Below are 19,044 nucleotides of genomic sequence, written 5' to 3'. Positions count from 1 at the left end.
TTTCCTCTTCCACGTCCACTTAGAGAAAGGGAACCAGTGGCCTAAGATGACCCCTCTGGTCAGACTTCGTCCCCTCATAATCATTAGCCACACAAGTGGGCGGACTGGGGATGGTCTCTGGGACCAACTAACGTCTTGTAAATCGGGAATGGAATTATTCCTCTCTCTCTCTCTCTCTCTCTCTCTCTCTCTCTCTCTCTCTCTCTCTCTCTCTCTCTCTCTCTCTCACACACACACACACACACACACACAGACTTACATCATTATATCTATATATATAATATATATGTATATATATATATATATATATATAGAATATATATATAATAACACAATATGGAACAGAAATAAATGACTATATATATATAGGTCTTCAGTTACCTGGATTATATATATATATATATATATGTTTTATATATGTGATATCCAAGTTTATAAATTTATATATGGAACTTTTTCTTCTTAAAAAAATATATTTCTGACTCATACAAATGCATTTACCTGACCATTATTTCTTCCATATCAATGTGTAGGAAAACAAAGAAAGACTGATAATATTTCTTTTAAAGATATCTGTGTTATAAATACATTTATATCGCTGTTATTTGTCTTGTAACCTGAAAATGTTTGTTTTTAGAGACAATGATTAAGAAAGCAGTGAAAAAAGGCAACGATTGTTACAAGAGAGAGAGAGAGGATTTGTGTTTAGAAATCACTGAATTTCAAAGTGAGATAAAGAAGCAAAGATTGAGAAAAGAGAGAGAGATACTTGAGTTTAGAAAGACTGAATTTCAAAGTGGGAAAAGAAGCAAAGATTGATAAACGAGGGAGGGGAGAGAGAGAGAGAAAGAGAGAGAGAGAGGCGGGGATGTGGGTGCTTCCCTTCATATCATGATGTACAATCAAAGCAAACACACCTTTCTATCCCCTTACGAGGTCGAGTGTTGATACCACGATCCTTCCAAGTAGTGGTACGTGCCTTTACAATCTAAACTTGCTATATTTATCCCCTCTCCTTTGCTTACAAAGCATTAAGGATAATTCCCTCGAGATTTCTTTTGTGGTGAAATTATCTCGAAACGTACATCTAGCCATATTTACAATGTCTTTGAGAGGGAAGCTGAATAGAATCGAGTTGACTCTAACGTTGCCAATCTTGGTATGTAGTGGGAGAAGGAATGGTTCAATTGTTCTCTTGGGGTTACAGAGTGGTTGCTCTTGATGGATTATTTTTCCTCGACATCTTATTGCCTTTCGTTTTCATGGATGAATGGAGTTTTATTTTTTTTTTTGGGGGGGGACATCCCTTATTGAATATTGGAGGAATATATTGGAGTGGATATATAAAGAATATACGTCTGTAAAGGGGCGGTCATAAAGTATGTATGTATATAAGAGGGCATTGTGGCTATTATATAATTATATATATGTCTATATAAAATATAATTTAATATATATTATACATATATATATATATATATATATATATATATATATATATATATATATATATATATATATATATCAACTTCTATTTTCCCTATAGTGAGTGTGTAGTCATGTGAAACTAGTTATAAATAGCGAGGTCATCTTCAGTTTCAATTGAAGTCTCTCTCTCTCTCTCTCTCTCTCTGAGAGTATTATTTATCTGAGATACCTTGCTCTGTTTACTGCGAAATGATGGCGAAGAAACACGGAAACTAGATTAAAGCATGGAAGAAAGATCATCATTAGCTCCGGCCATTCCCAAATGGCCATCTGAAAACACATCAATGCTATGCACTCTCGACCTGACGGTCTTTTTCAAGGCTGGCTGCTAGGATTACAAATAGGATAATAAACTGTCAAACTAGTAGTAGTTTCTGTCGTTTAAGTTGTAAATTTGGTGCTTCCCTAGTGAGGGTACCTTCAATTTTCCTTTTTTTGTTTGAAGTGACAGCTTACCCTTATTTGATGATACGCAAATAAAGCATTATTCATATCTCCAGTTCTTAATGCGTATCCGTGTTCCCTCAAGCAAAAAAGAAATCAGTTTAGGTGGTGGTTGTGTTTGAAATCAACTGGTGATTTGTACGTTTGCCGTAAATTTTAGGCAGTCATAATAGGAGCTATCATGCTTAGTTCTCATGAAAATTGCGTGCTTACACACGCGCGAACACACACACACATACACACTTGTTTAGTTATGTCAACTGGTGCAGGAAATTACACTCAAGTTTGACATCCTCGGCTCAGTAATGACAGAGATAGATTCATTTTTCGAACTGAAACACTTTTCAAACAAGCAGTTGCGCGCTTCAGTTAGTGATCCACAGAGATGAAGTTTCAAATTTATGGATAGATATATGCCCTTACATTCAGGACCGTAGTAGAGAGAGAGAGAGAGAGAGAGAGAGAGAGAGAGAGAGAGAGAGAGAATGCACACATGAATAGATACCCTTACATTTAGGACTGTAATACTGAGAGAGAAAATGCACACATGAATAGACATGCCCTTACAATCAGGACCGTAATATTGAAAGAGAGAGAAAGAGAGAGAGAATGCGCACATGAATAGAAATACCCTTTCATTTAGGACCGTAATATTGAGAGAGAGAGAGAGAGAGAGAGAGAGAGAGAGAGAGAGAGAGAGAGAGAGAATGCACACATGAATAGACATGCCCTTACAATCAGGACCGTAATATTGAGAGAGAGAGAGAGAGAGAGAGAGAAATGCACACATTCACCTGGACGTTACGCCGTTACAAAATAAAGGAAGAAAAATCGTACATACGAAGCCGCAATGCAAGGTAACAACCTCTCATTTGCGTTCTTCCGAGTACGCCAAATAACCTCGGCGATGAAATAACGAGAGGGAGCGAAGGGAAGTGAGCAAAAATGCATTTTCCCGAGGTTCATTGGGTGGTCTGCCAACGCTGCCTCTGCTACTGGCTCTCTCTCTCTCTCTCGTTTATCAATCTTTGCTTCTTTTCCTCACTTTGTTATTCATTCTTTCTAAACTCGAGGTTTCCCTCTCTTGCTCTTTCCCCTCATGTTTCATCTTTTGATTTGCTTTTATGTTCCACACATCATATACTCTCTCTCTCTCTCTCTCTCTCTCTCTCTCTCTCTCTCTCTCTCTCTCTCTCTCTCTCTCTCTGCATTAGGAATGGAGAGTGTGATTTCCTTTTTTTATTTTCGGGGGTGTGGGGAGGGTAGGGGGTAGTTGGGCCAGTGGGGGTGAGGGGGGGAACATTGCATTTGCTCTGGAAGTGTATTGCTGTTTGTTTGTTATGTGTCACTTGGTTTGTGTTCGTTGGTGTCCAAAGAATTTCTTGTTTGAGATTAGATTGGTCCTTTGGCTTTATATGAAATAATATTTTAGTCCATTTAAGAAATAGCTGCAATCAGATTGATAGCGGTACTATTGCTTAACATCAAAAGAAAGGTAACAGACACAGGCAAACTGATGCTCTGTATCCCAAGAATAAAGGAATCGGTAGAAGGTTGTGAACCCATTTTAATGGGAACTTGAGGTTAATTTAGTACCGGATTCGCTGTCGGCAGCCACTGGTTCTTACTTCGGACTGTGGGAGTGTGAGTATACTCAACTGCACTCTACGACAGTTTTGTGGGTGATACCACCCACTCATTGCGGCAGCAGTCGAAGTCGACTTCAGTAATTGGCTCGTCTGAGGATTAACAAGCGTTTTCTCTATGATTAACCAGCTGCCTACACTATAACCACTGGTTTGTGGTGTGGTTTTGTTGTGGTATGTAAGTACGTGTGAGCCTAGCTTAACAGAGCTTTGACTACAAAGGGTCTTGTTTTAGAAGCAGGCTGAGCGGAATGCAATCACGTCGTGGAAAGTTGACTAAGCCTGGTTTGAACGACCTCGATGGTCATTAAAGACTATTTTATCTTCAAGTTGCCAGTTACAGTATCTGTTTAGTCTAGGAAAAAAGTGATTTAATGCTGTTTGTTTTGGTTACAGTAAGAAGACATTTGGTGAGTGGTGGTAAGTGATCCATTTCCTACTTATTTTTGTTTACCGATGTCTTTGAATTAATGTACGGTCGAGCAAAATAAGAATGTTTTATATAAATTACACATTAAAAAATCTTGTACATCTCCCAAAGTGGCTCCCGTAGTGGTGTAATGCCGTCAGTGCACCTCATGCGGTTCACTGTAGGCATTGCTTAAGGTTCTTTGTAGCGATCCCTTCGCCTCTTAGCTGCGAATCCTAAAATTCCTTTTATTTTACCTCCGTTCATATTCTCTCTCTGCTAGCGTACTTGTCACCCTCTTCTAACAATTGTTTCATCATCATTTTCAGCGCTAAATGACGTCATAGGTCCTAGCACTTACCCTTTGGCTTAAATTTGATATTCTTATCCTATCCCAGAGTGGCCCCACTATAAAATAACTTTTATAGTGCTTTCGTTTTCTAGCGAAGTCCATAATGGCGAATGAAACTGGTAAAAGACCCAAGTAATTTAAACACTTTCTACCTCCTACAACATTCAATTATTTGTTTCAGCTTCACTTAATTGCAGAAGGTAGGTTAATGACATCGGGCACGATTAAGGTTAATGAGGCCAGCCGTGAAATACAAGTATTGCCTGTAAGTGGGATTCTGTGGGCGCGTCGTGAGGACGAAAAGAGGTTTTGAGGATAATGACGTCTGCCTTCTGCACTTCTGAATCCATTTCACTGAATTTAAAAACATGGTTCAGTTAGGGTTACCAAGCAGCGTCTAGTTTATGTCGGGAGTTCTCCGCCAGAGGTCAAGTTCCTGAGTGACTCGTTCTAGATAGTTATTTTTCCTCTCTAGAAAGCAAAACGTGTTGGGCGAAATGCGATGATTTTCAGGGAGATAATGTTTCTCATAAATAGCTGCCAAGAAATAAGGTGGTTTTAGTTTTCTGTAAAAGAAAACTATTGTGCCGCTTTGTCTGTCCCGTCCGCACATTATTCTGTCCGCACTTTTCCTGTCCGCCCACAGATCTTAAAAACTACAGAAGCTAGCGGGCTGCAAATTTGTATGTTGATCAATCAACCTCCAATCATCAAACATACCAAATTGCAGCCTTCTAGCCCTCATCAGTAGTTTTTATTTATTTAAGGTCAAAGTTAGCACTAATCGTGCTTGTGGCAACGATATAGGATATACCACCACCGGGCCGTGGTTAAAGTTTGATGGGCCACGGCTCATACAGTATTATACCGAGACCACCGAAATATAGATCTATTTTCGGTGGCCTTGATTATACACTAGCGGCTGTACAGTAAACTCGATTACGCCGAAGAAACTTCGACGCATTTTTTACCTTTTTTTATCAAAGAATTATAGCAGATGACAGGACAACGGTGTGAATTTAAGCAAGGGGTGTATTATGTGGCTGAAGTATTCATTATGAAAACTGCGAATATTTTAAAGAAGAGGAAACTGTGCACATTTTATTTGATTGAGAAGAACTTCCTAAAAGAGTTGTCAGAGATGTACCACGGATTGCTGTTAACAGTGATTTTAGCTATTTCGATGGTAATGGAGTTTATGCAAGAATAATTTTTAAGGGGACTCTCTTGTATAGTGTACTGACTGGTTTAAGACTGCACGATTCATCTGAGGACATGAGCCCATTCTGAGATGGAAAAGGCTTACAGTTATATCTGTTCTATCAGTCTGAATGTATATGTGTATATAATTATATGTAAATGTATATATACTGTATATATATTTTACCAGTGAACAGGGGCACAGAAGGAAGTGCTCGAAATATATGGTTGCAACGTTCAAATAGTGTTTTATGGACCTTTTTGAGTTAATATACTGTTGTATTACAGTAAAAGACATTCTTGTATATACATATATATATATATATATATATATATATATATATATATATATATATATATATATATATATATATATATATATATATATATATATATATATATTGAATAGAAAGGAAGTATGACTTAATTAAACCTTAATTATAGTCATTACGCATTTTACTTGTCAATTCTTCCTGTAGCTACGCCTATCCTTTCAGCCGTGAAGCCTCTTTCTCTTCTCCCATTTTAGCAATCCATTTCACTATGAAACGCTCACTAATGGCTTACACAACTGCAACACCAATTTGCCCATTTACATCAAAGCAAATTTTCGAATTGGCAATTCACCTCACAGAAAGGAAGACTTAGAAGGTCTTCGTCAGGAGCGAGCGAGAGAGTTTCCATTAAGAGGAATCCTTGTTTGTTCGCCCCGGACCAAAGGTTAAAACCACTCGCCACTAATCTCAGTCAGGGTCGCGGCCAAGTCCGGCGGTATTCGACCCTCGTTTGCCTGAGTTTACGCTTGAATTTAGTGTGAGAGGTCCGCGGTTCGTGCGTTCATTTTCTCCAGGTGAGAATTTCACGTGTCTGTTTCATTTTCGTGTCTTTAAAAGACTTATGGGACGGATTACTTAATGATTGGAACTTCAGAAGTTCAATTGAATATGCAGTGCATTTCTACCCTCAGTACAATTCTCCGTGTATTTTAATGATTTTTCTACATTTTCATTTATTTATTTATTTGTTAATTTATGTTTTTCTAATTACTGATCTCTTTCTGTATTTCCCTTTACCTTCTGTCACTTGTTTCCAGTGAACACCAAAATATTCATTGGAAGCTTGAATTTCAGATCAGTGGCCCCTGTGGGCTTGTTCCATATGAGCATAGTCCATCTTCTGAATAATAATAATAATAATAATAATAATAATAATAATAATAATAATAATAATAATAATAATGTTTCTTACCTTGTGGGATGATTGAAAAGTTCGGTTGTAAGACTAAATTCGAGTAAATGATATTGATGGGTGTATGGCAACATCAAACTCGAGTCTATGATGGATGTTTGTCACTCTCGTTCCTTGTCTGTTTACTTTATAGGTGGGACATAGAATTGAATGAGATATATAATTTAAACCAAAGCGAAGTGCTGGGGCTTAAGAGGTCATTCAGCACTGGAAGGGAAATTGAGAGTCAAAATGTTTGAAAGGTGTAACAGGAGGAAAACCTCGCAGTTGCACTATGAAACAATTGTTAAGATAGAGTGGAAGGTGAGATGGAAGAAAAAGAATATGAACGGAGGTACAGTAAAGGGAATGAAAGGGGTTGCAGCTAGGGGCCTAAGGGACATAGCAAAAACCGGAAGTAATGCCTAAGGGTACCGCATGAGGTACACTGACGGCACTACTCCCGTGGGTGCTTTCACATGACAGTAAAAATGTCATAAAAAAGCATTGGTAACTTATTGCCTACTTATCACGAACAGGTTGAAAAGCAAGTCGACGACTGTAAGTGGGGAACTAATCTTTGGCAAGTGATGGATGATGGTATGATTCACTGGTTACGATTCCCATTAGTTCGTTATCTTGTACTCAACATGTTTGTGATATGTATGTGACTTGTACACACACACTTCGGCACCTTATCACACACACATCACAAACAGGTTGTGTAAAAGTCTACAACTTGATTGTTAGCATTTCCATTAAGTCGTTGACTTGTACTCAACCTGCTTGTTATATGTGTGTGATAAGGTTACGGTTTCCAATAAGTCGTTGACTCGTCCTCAAAATGTTTGTGACGTGTGACGTACAAACACATACACTTCGGCACCTTATGTGTGTGACTTGTAAACATATTTTGGCACCTTATCGCTCACATATAATTGACTACAAGTCAGAGACGTAATGGTTACTATTTCCATGCAGTCGTTGACTTGTATTCAACCTGTATGCGATGTGCATGATAAGACTACGATTCCGATTAAGTCGTTGACTCGCTGTCAACTTGTTTGTGATATGTGTGAGACTTCTGTATGACATGTGTTACTGCGGTGAGGGCGTGCTCTAGGGCTCTTGACTGTTAGCTGACAAGAATGCAGCGGAGAAATATGTGCCAATAATAAGATTTTCAGTCTTCGTTAGTCGTTGCTGTAAAAAGCGCCAGTATAAGACTTAAGTCATATTAGATTTCTGTAAGAGGTGAGTAAACAATTCTAATTGAACGCTGGGTGTAAGGTCACGTGAGACAATTGAAACCTCTTAGTTTGTTTAACCTTTATTCTCAAATACTTGAATGACATTCTTCTAGTATATACATATATATACATATATGTATATGTAAAAATTTAAATATATTATACTATATATATTATATATATATATATATATATATATATATATACATATACAGTATATGTACAGTATATGCAAAAATTTTATATATATAAAATATATTTAAAATCAGAAGCTGTTTCCAAATGATGAATACGGAATATATGAAATCGAAATGAGTACTTGCTGAGCATTCCTTACGTATTCACTTGACAAAAATTCATCGTATTTCGCCATATAAGTAAACCGCAAACCTTCGTGATCCTGGCTATTGTGAAACCAGTTTTAGTAGCCACAAATCAATAGCCATAAACCGGGTGTAATTCCCACCAAAGCGTCGGGTATAACAGCGTCCCGAGAAAGGTGTCGTAACAGCGGCGTCCCAGAAAGTCTTTTAAAAAGTTGGAACGAGAGAGAGAGAGAGTATCCAACGAAATAGCCCAAAAGAAGAAACATTTTGTCAAGAGCGATCCCCAGAGAAGCAACGCCAGGGATCCCAAGATTGCGTCAAAAGTCAGGTCGAAGAAGAGAGAGAAAAAAAAAACTTCGAAAAAAATAAAACCTTTGAAAGTTTTCTCACTAGATGGCGGTAATTTCCCAAGGCGGTATCTCACACTCACTCAGCCGTCGTTATTACTGTTGTTTATTTTTACTCTCTCTCTCTCTCTCTCTCTCTCTCTCTCTCTCTCTCTCTCTCTCTCTCTCTCATACCAAATTCATTATAGCGCTGAATAATCCCTCGGATTCCAGTGCGTGGCTTCAAGCCTAAATTTCTTATTCCTTTCTCTCTCTCTCTCTCTCTCTCTCTCTCTCTCTCTCTCTCTCTCTCTCTCTCTCTCTCTCCTGCTCTACATGAGGAAACAACGTCGAGTCGTGTATTTTCAATTAAATCGTTTGTTCCGTTTTACTCAAACAATAGCCCCGGGATGATGATGGAGAAAGCAATGAAAGGCGCTTTTGTTTTCTTGAGGGAAATGACGTAATATGCTCTTGACTATTATTATTTCGTGCGTAACGATTGGCAGAGGAGATAAGATCTAAATTAACGTTGTTACGCTTTTGAAGTACAGACTGGGCATATCTGTGAACCAATTTAGCCTTGTAATAATGAAATTGATCTAAAAAAAAAAAAGTGCGTTTGGGATGTTAATTTTTTTTTTTATTCCATAAAAAAGAAATAAGGACTGAATTGTGTATGCGTTGTATGCCAGGTATACATTATACATTCGTTCATACACCTACATTGTCCGCTATCAGATATTATTCATTTTGCATTGTTGGAATTGAAATTGTTTTAGTATGCCACAAATCAGGTGTCCATTATTCTTTCATACACCCACATTGTCCGCTGTCAGATATATTCATTTTACATTGTCCGTATTAAATTTTCATTTAGCATCCCACAAATGTTTTCGTATAACAAAGAGGATATATCACTTGTACACAAATGCCAATAATTGATATTTTCATTTTGTTAAGTCCGTCTCCCACAAATTACGGATTCGCCGCAGTTATATTGTTTGGGTAAACAACTAAATTAGCTTCTCCCAGGAACGCAGAATTATTATAGCGACCTCAGCAGCACAGAATTATAGCGACCGTTTAATTAGCGTTATATTTCTTTTTTAAAAAATGGCTTCAGGTACAACGTAGGCATTGCGGTTCGAAGGGAAGAAATCAGATTATATGGATAATTACTGCAACTTCAGTTGAAGCAGCGAATGATTTGGAGCGAATTTCTCTCTCTCTCTCTCTCTCTCTCTCTCTCTCTCTCTCTCTCTCTCTCTCTCTCTCTCTCTCTCGTCATGGTTTGTTTTTATCTTTTGATTTGCTTTTTTGCTCTATTGTTTTACATTACTCTCTCTCTCTCTCTCTCTCTCTCTCTCTCTCTCTCTCTCTCTCTCTCTCTCTCTCTCTCTCTCTCATGTTTTATCTTTTAATTTGCTTTTTTCTCTTTGTTCCTCATCATATTCTCTCTCTCTCTCTCTCTCTCTCTCTCTCTCTCTCTCTCTCTCTCTCTCTCTCTCTCTCATGTTTTATCTTTTAACTTGGTTTTTCCTCTTTTGTTTCACATCATATACTCTCTCTCTCTCTCTCTCTCTCTCTCTCTCTCTCTCTCTCTCTCTCTCTCTCTTCTCTCTCTCATGTTTTATCTTTTAATTTCTTTTCTCTTTTTGTTCCACATCATATACTTCTCTCTCTTTGATCTTTATCTTTTTGGTATTTTTGCTCTTTTTGTTCCACATCATATAACTCTCTCTCTCTCTCTCTCTCTCTCTCTCTCTCTCTCTCTCTCTCTCTCTCTCTCTCTCTCTCTCTCTCTCTCTCACACGATTACTGGCCATTAAAGGTATTGTTTCGGCGCACGAAACGGTACAAACGGGAATGATGACGGTAAATTGCAGGCTTGTTCATGAAATATCCAGTTACGTATCTGGGAACCACTCTGGCTCTCGTAATTGCCAAACCGAGCATTTTTTTTTCTCCACGGTTTGTAATTCCAAAATGGCCTTGTTGCGGTATGTTAGCGGCTTTCATTTAGCTCGAATGTTTGCCCCTAAATAATCCAGCGCATGTTTCAAATTCTGGTGAGTCGCCATAAACGGTTTTCAGATCGTTGCTTTGGCGTGGGGTTGAACGCGGCCCGAGTTTTCACAGAGCCAATGCAAAATTCGCAAATGTAGGTCAGGCCTTTGGATTGCGTGGAAAGGCTTTGAAGGTTCCGGAGAGGGGGTGTTGGGGGACCATGAAAAGAATGGATTTTGAAAGTTTGGTGTTTTATGCTCTGAAAGGGACAGACAGAGAAACAGAGCTTGAAACAAATTTTGAGTTCATATTACATTATTTGGCATCGTCTTATTCAGAGAGAAATAACGTGAACTGTTAATGTTAATTCCATAATACGAACTGATTTTTTATATATTATAAATTATAAGTTAAATTTGTTTAAGAAAAAATGTAGTTTTTTGTAAGAATTACATATGAAATTTCTCATTAAATTGGCGATGTAGTGTTGGATAAATTGGTAAAATCTCTGTTGCACAGTAATTTTGATCATGGCATCGAACATAGCCATCCTTTAAATTCGAAAAATGTTAATTTAAAAATTAATTATTTATTTTAAATGTATATTTTTTTTCATACTAGTCAAATTGCATACTAAACTTACATTTTCTTTGCTGTAATATTATCCGATTTAATGGCCGGTTAACATCCCCCCGCCTCCCCCAAATTTCCTACCTATACTGGACAATCTCGTAGGGGGTGGTGCCACCTGTGCACCTCACGCGGTGCACTGCAGGCATTGCTTAAGGTTCTTTGCAGAGTCCCTTCGGCTGCAACCCCTTTCATTCCCTTAACTGTACCTCCCTTCATATTCTCTTTCTTCCATCCTACTATCCACCCTTTGCTAACAATTGTTTCCTGTTGCAACTGGGGGTTTTCTCCCTGTTACACCTTTCAAACCTTTCTACTCTCAATTTCTCTTTCAGCGCTGAATGGCCTCATAGGTCCCAGCGCTTGGCCTTTGCCTTAAATTTCATATTCCAGTTCCTATACTGAACATCTAGGCTCTCTCCTTGTTACTTAATTGATTTTCGATTTTTGGGAAGTGGAGTGGATGAATTGGGTTTCATTCCTGGGACTCGCGTACAAACCCCCACCCAATCCTATTAAGCCAGTAGTCGGTGACCCGAGGTTCCGGGTCAGTATGTATATATGTATGTATATATATATATATATATATATATATATATATATATATATATATATATATATATATATATATATATATTATATGTATATGTATAATATAATATATATATATATATATATATATATATGTAAAAACGATAGAACTAATCTGTTAAAAAGGATAAGAAAGTTTGATGTGTCTTTTTTTCTGTTCTTCTGAAGTTTTGTTTATTTGTTTCATCAAATATTTTTCACAATTTCTGAAACGTGAAATTTGCTTCTTTTTCTTAACTGCTGTTGACCTATATATTTATAGGAAAAAAAGTTGTGTAATAGAAATCCACAGTTATATAGTGAATTATATTTATTGACACATTTAGAATATATACATATATATTTAAATTTTACATAGTAATAACATTTATTATGCAATTGTGGATTATAAGAGATGCGAATGGAGAAATGTCTAAAGGACACATATTTATTTATATGATAAAGTATTTATTTACACCATAAAGTACATTTAACGAAGGTATATTTAGAATCTTATTAACTATCATTCATTATAATTATACTCAAAGTCTTCGAAATTAGAGCAAAATTTGTATAGTGATCATCGACGAAGATCCACCGAATCTGATTCACAGCATTTCAACGGAGGCACTTGGCAGCCACTTCATTTCTTGACGAGGCACTTATCGGACGCTCCACTTTGAAGTTGTATCTCTTGATGCGAGAAGTGCAAGTGGCAGAAGGTGTCCTGTCCTTTTCTCTTCTTCTTTCTTCAACGTTTCTCTCTTTATCTTTCTCTTCAATGTTTTTTTTTTTTTGCCGGGGAACTATCTTTCCAGAATATGTCCTTTTTTTTTTGCCTGGGAAACTATCTTTCCAGAATATGTCCCAGAATATTTTTTTTGGGAAACTATCAGAATATGTCCTTTTTTTCCAGAATATGTCCTTTTTGCATTGGAAACTATCTTTCCAGAATGTGGGGAAACTATCTTTCCAGAATGTCCTTTTTGCCTGGGGAAACAATCTTTCCAGAATATGTCCTTTTTTTCCAGGGAAACTATCGTTTCAGAATGTCCTTTTTTCCAGGGAAACTATCTTTCCCGAATATGTCCTTTCTTTTCCAGGGAAACTATCTTTCCAGAATATGCTCCAGTCTGGAATAACTAAATTAAGAACCTCGGCCAACCTACTAAATGGAGACAGCTCGGTCAACTCCCCGCCTGGGGGAGGTGTAGTGTCGTCAGTGCACCACACGCGGTGCACTGTAGGTATACTGAAAGTTCATTGCAGCGTCCCTTCGGCCCATAGATGCAACGCCTTTGATTCCTTTTACTGTACTTCCGTTCATATTCTCTGTCTTCCACCTTACTTTCCACCATTTCCTAACAATTGCTTCATGATGCAACTGCGAGGTTTTTCTCCTTTTTCACCCTTAAAATCATTTTACTCTCAATTTCCGTTTTATCGCTGAATGACATCAGAGGTCCCAGCGCTTGGCATTTCGCTTAAATTGCATATTCCATTCCATTCCTAGGTCACCTTAATAAATTAAGACCTTAGGTGAAAGTTCAGGACTTCAAAAAACTTTTTTTTTTATTTGTGCTATCTAACGGATATAAATATGAGGAAAATTTGGCTTCTTTAACACTCTTAGTCTCTTCAGCCTTATATTAAATTAAATTATTATATTAGACTAAAAATATGCCTTCTGCGTCAAGACTGGCTAATTATCGTTGCATTTAGTCTTAGGTTGTTAGACACTAAAACCTGCGGTGTTGGTTTGCCGAAGGGGAGGGAAGTATAATTGATAAATGATTTGGTACCTAAGTGGACTCGAACACCCGACAGTACCCACCAACGACTTCCAGTCTACGCACAAGACCATTCGGCTTGTCTTGATAGCGGAATATATATATATATATATATATATATATATATATATATATATATATATATATATATATATATATATATATATATATATAAATTAAAATATCTTCTCTTACCTGAGCTCTTCTTCCATTTCCAGATCAGATTCTCATCAAACTTGCTCAAAGACAGCGGTAAAATGAAACTCGCAGCAATATCGCGGTTTTTAAATTCACAGTAATCACTGCCAGCCTTTCCAGCTGGTTTCTGAAAGCTGCCTTCAGCACCGTTGCCTTGCCAGCTGCTTCTTAATTAACCTGGAAGTAGAAAGGTATTTTTGTTACCGCGTTAAGTGGAAATGTTTTCTCTCATTAAAAAGAGCGAACGGATTTCCATTAGCAACGGGAGATATGACTTGGCTGTGACGTCATATTTTGGTGAAATGGGAAAGATTGAATTTTTATTTACTGGAGGATAATTTCATTGCGTGTTTTTTTTTATCTTAGCAAAAATAAATTGTGCCCTGTTTTAGTGCAATAAAAAAAATGCTTTTCAATCCGAAAAAAATTGTGTAAAATTTGCATTATTTGACATTAAATTTGCATAAAATGACAGCAAGTATTTTTTTAAAATGATTTTTAAAGAAAAGAAATTTCATGTAACAAAAATAAAGGGAAGATTTTTTTACTTTTTGAAAATAGTAAAGAATGATAATATAGCATCGTTAACTTTTAAAAGTGATAAACCTCGAGGTACTTCATGAAAAGAAAATTAGATTCTTCTAACATGAAAGAGAAAGATAAACGCCTTCAACTGGGAAGAAGACCCATTTTGCCATGGGACAATATTAAAAGGGAAGATTACTGCCTTTTAAATCTGGTAAGGAATGATAATATAGCGTCGTATTATTTGAATTATTTTCCTTTAAATTTGCACAAAATTCCAGCAAGGTTTTTATATATATTAGGGAAAAAAATATGCTAATGAAAGGAAGATTTACTACTTTCTGAACTTAGTGAAAAATGATAACGTAGCGTCGTTAGTTTTAAAAGCGATAAACTTACGGTACTTTATGGAAAACAAATTAATTCTTCCAACTTGAAAGAGAAAGATAAACACCGTCAACTGAGGATAGTAAGGCCCACTCTGCCATAGAAAGTGGGAATCGGCGTCCTTTCATAGTCCATAATCCTTGGTAGTGGTCCCCGAGTGTTACTCCATATTACTCCATAATCCTTGGCTAGTGGTAATTCTTCGACAAACTTCCTTTTCATTGGTTGTCTCAGAAGGGCATAAATACCTTACGGCTGGAGGGTTCTTGTATATAACCTGTAAACTGAGTACAGACTTTAGTCGGTGTCTGTTGTCTGTTAACATAACGAGTTGCTATATAGTAACGCATTTCTTGAAAGATAGTGATATTATATATGATATATATATATATATATATATATATATATATATATATATATATATATATATATATATATATTATGAATATATATATAATTTTTATCACATCATCGTGATATTTTATATAACACAAACATCAAGCTACAGTCGTCATTTAATTTTCAATTCAATATATGTAATATATATATAATTTATATATATATATATATATATATATATATATATATATAGAGAGAGAGAGAGAGAGAGAGAGAGAGAGAAGATATAGAATAATTTTTTTTAAATGACTAATTCTCTTCGTCTTCTCCACGAATACATACTGAAGTACCCTCTCTCTCTCTCTCTCTCTCTCTCTCTCTCTCTCTCTCTCTCTCTCTCTCTCTCTCTCTCTCTCTCAACGAAAAAGAAAGCACGAATCGCAGAGGCTCCATTGCGAAGTGGACTCTGGAAAGAGCGCGCGGTTGCGTTCCCTACAACAGAACGGCAAGGTTCCGCTCGTTAAGTTAACTTAAACTTGTTTTAGGTCACGAAATCCTTCCAAAGTTTGACGACTCTTTTAGCCATTCGACCTTTGTGTCAGAGGTCTTGTTGTTCTTATTTCTTTATCGTTTCCATGGAGGTAACTGTGGCTACCCTTCGTAAAAGATTTAGTTACTTTGGCGGAACAGAGGAAAATAGGTTCCTTTAGAAGCCATCGTTCCGTTTTGTAGTCGAAAGTAACACATTCAGACTTTGTCAGTTGTATTCTTTTACAAAAGTGCATAGGAAAATATTTATAATTTCACAGCTTTGCTTTTTCCAATTATTATTGTTGTTGTTATTTTTTTTATTATATTATTTAGATAATAAACCCTTATTATTATTATTATTATTATTATTATTATTATTATTATTATTATTATTATTTTTATTATTATTTGGAAAATAAAACCCTTATTCATATGGAACAAGCCCACAGTGGCCAGCTTTGTTTTTTCAAATTACTATTATTATTATTATTATTATTATTATTATTATTATTATTTATTATTATTATTTTCAATATAAAACCTCTATTTATATGGAATAGGCCTACAGGGGATCATTTACTTATAATTCAAGCTTCCAAGAATGTGATGTTCATTATATATATATATATATATATATATATATATATATATATATATATATATATATATATATATATATATATCTCTATTTACCTCTTATTTAACTCTTAAAAAAAAACCTTAAGATTTTAACTAAATTAGGCTGTGTAGTATTTTTTCAGATTTACATGACTAGTTTTTGATCCTCATCACAAAACTTTCGGAAATTTGTCTCATATTCACCAGCTAATCTTGCTTGCTGATACTTGCAGTTGCCTCCGTTAACAAAATGCTTTTTATACATCTACGTCACACATTAGTAATGCATTAATTCAGCGGGATATTTATTTTATTGAAAAAAAAATTTTTTAGGCCGGAAATAGTTAGTTTTTGCAGTCATATAAGATTATTTTTTTTGTATGTGAGTTGTTGTTGCAACTGGGGGTTGGTTTTCTTATCACTACATTTTTTGATACTCTTAAATCCGTTCCATAATGGATGATAAAATTCAGAAAATTTTCGAACACTTTCGATAAAATAATGCTGGATTCTATTTCCAATCTCTCTCTCTCTCTCTCTCTCTCTCTCTCTCTCTCTCTCTCTCTCTCTCTCTCTCTCTCATTTCCTCTTCCGCGTATCGGAAGAGGAATCCATTCAGCAGACCATCCGCATAACCAGAATAACTTAGAGATGTACTCTTCAAATATCCTTCGCGTAGGACTCCTAATGGCCTCGTTTAATCGCCAGGGGAATCCCTAGGGAAATCTCGACTCTCGCTATCTCTGAGGGAATCGGCGATCATTGCAAAATCAGCGGCATTAGGAGCGCCTGTTTTCCCGATGCAGTAACGGAATGGAAAGTGATGGGATAGACATTCTCACCCGTAGGCTTGTAGGATTTGCAGTGCGCCTCACATGGTGTACTGTAGGCATTACTGAAGGTTTTGCAGCGCCCCTTCGGAACCTAGCTGCAACGCCTTTCATTCATTTGACTGTACCTCCGTTCATATTCTCTTTCTTCCATCTTACTTTCCAGTCTCTCCCAACCATTATTTCATAGAGCAGATGCGATGTTTTCCTCCCTGTTACACCTTTCAAGCCTTCTTTTCTCCTAGTTTCCCTTTCAGCGCCGAATGACCTCCTAGGTTCCAGCGTTTGTCCTTTTACCTAAATTATATATTCAAATATTCCAGTTCTGAAACTGTACGCCGAGTTACGTTAGGTCATGTATAATACGCGTGCAAAAAAGATTAACTCATAGGGTTATTCATATTGCTTCTATTTACATATGTGAACTCGCCTCCGTAATTATATATATACAGTTTTAATACGCGTACTGTATGCAGATTTCACGTGACGTAAGATAAACATATAGTTTTATTCTTCTAGTTTATATTTACAGTTAGTGAGCACACACTTATGTAATATATATATATATATATATATATATATATATATATATATATATATATATATATATATATATATGTGTGTGTGTGTGTGTGTGTATATATATGTTATATCTGTACACACATATATATATATATATATATATATATATATATATATATATATATATATATATATATATTTATATATATATATATATATTTATATATATATATATATGTATATATATATATATATATATATATATATATATATATATATATATATATATATATAAAAACATATTGTATGCAAGCTTCACATATCGTCACTCATTCTTGAAAGCTTTTTCTGATTACTTTGAACTTTCTCAATCTTTTTTAAGTTTATAACTGCATAGTACGAATGTGAAGTAGATTATTGCATTCTTTTCGAAATAGTTCACCTCCTGAGTTTGATATATACGTTTCTGAGTTAAGATCAGTGTTTAAAGTGGTTTGCGAGTGATAGATTAAGTATATTATATAGATATAGATATATTTTATGCGCACGCGCTCGCGTGAAGGTACTTTAGTAAATTTACGTATATATGTACGTATTTTTTAATGCTTAATATATACTGTAGGTCGATATTATGCGCATTTAGAAGGATATAAATTTAAGCGATTAAAAAAAAAAATATACCGTTGTACACTGGGGATTAGGACTTTTTAAACAGCGTGACTGACAGACGCATCGACCAAAGCAAAGAGAAAAAAAAAACGTAAAAGAACCATGAGAAGAAGAGACTAAACGGTAGAAACAGGGGCCAAAAAAAAAATCAGAACTCCTCTCCCCGAAATAGATCGTAATGAGAGCCAAACAGGGAAAAAAAGTCATTAATAGGATTTGAGGCTTTGAGGACGGATAGGATTGGAAGGAAATCTTGCTTGCTGCTGCAGGATTTTATAAGCGAATTCGGCAGACTGGTGACCTCATTTCAATAACAAAAGTCCTTTTGGAGAGGGCAAAAATTGTTATTAAAAAGTAAAGCAAAAATTTGAAATATAGAAAAGAAAGGTTTTAATGATTTCATACCGCTGTACCCAGATGAGATTGGATTCAGTTGGATTAAACTGGACTTGATGGGATTTAATTGAATTAATTAGTATTTAAGTGATTTAATAGGATTCAAGCGATTAATTATATTTAATTGAATGTACTATGATTTAACTGATTTAATAGGATTTAATTGGTTTAATAGGATATAGTGGTTTAATAGGATTTAAGTGGTGTAGCAGGATTTAAATGGGATGTAATAGGATTTATTTGGATTTAGTTTGTTTACCAGGATTTAAGTGGCATTAATTATATATAATTATTTTTTCGTATCCACGGGTGGACCAGTTACTCCATCTTGAAAGGGGTATCGTCCCGAGGACCCTAATCC

At 35.8% G+C, this 19,044-nt stretch overlaps 1 protein-coding gene across 1 annotated transcript in view; it reads left to right on the top strand.

Annotated features, from left to right (window-relative positions):
• Positions 1-19,044, top strand: part of LOC136856618 (uncharacterized) — a 707,676-nt gene that overhangs the window by 586,357 nt on the left and 102,275 nt on the right. The gene's annotated exons all lie outside the window — the stretch shown is intronic.

This window comes from Macrobrachium rosenbergii, chromosome 36, assembly GCF_040412425.1.
Source record: "Macrobrachium rosenbergii isolate ZJJX-2024 chromosome 36, ASM4041242v1, whole genome shotgun sequence".
Classification (NCBI taxonomy): domain Eukaryota; kingdom Metazoa; phylum Arthropoda; class Malacostraca; order Decapoda; family Palaemonidae; genus Macrobrachium; species Macrobrachium rosenbergii.
This window is presented reverse-complemented; position numbering and strand designations above follow the sequence as displayed.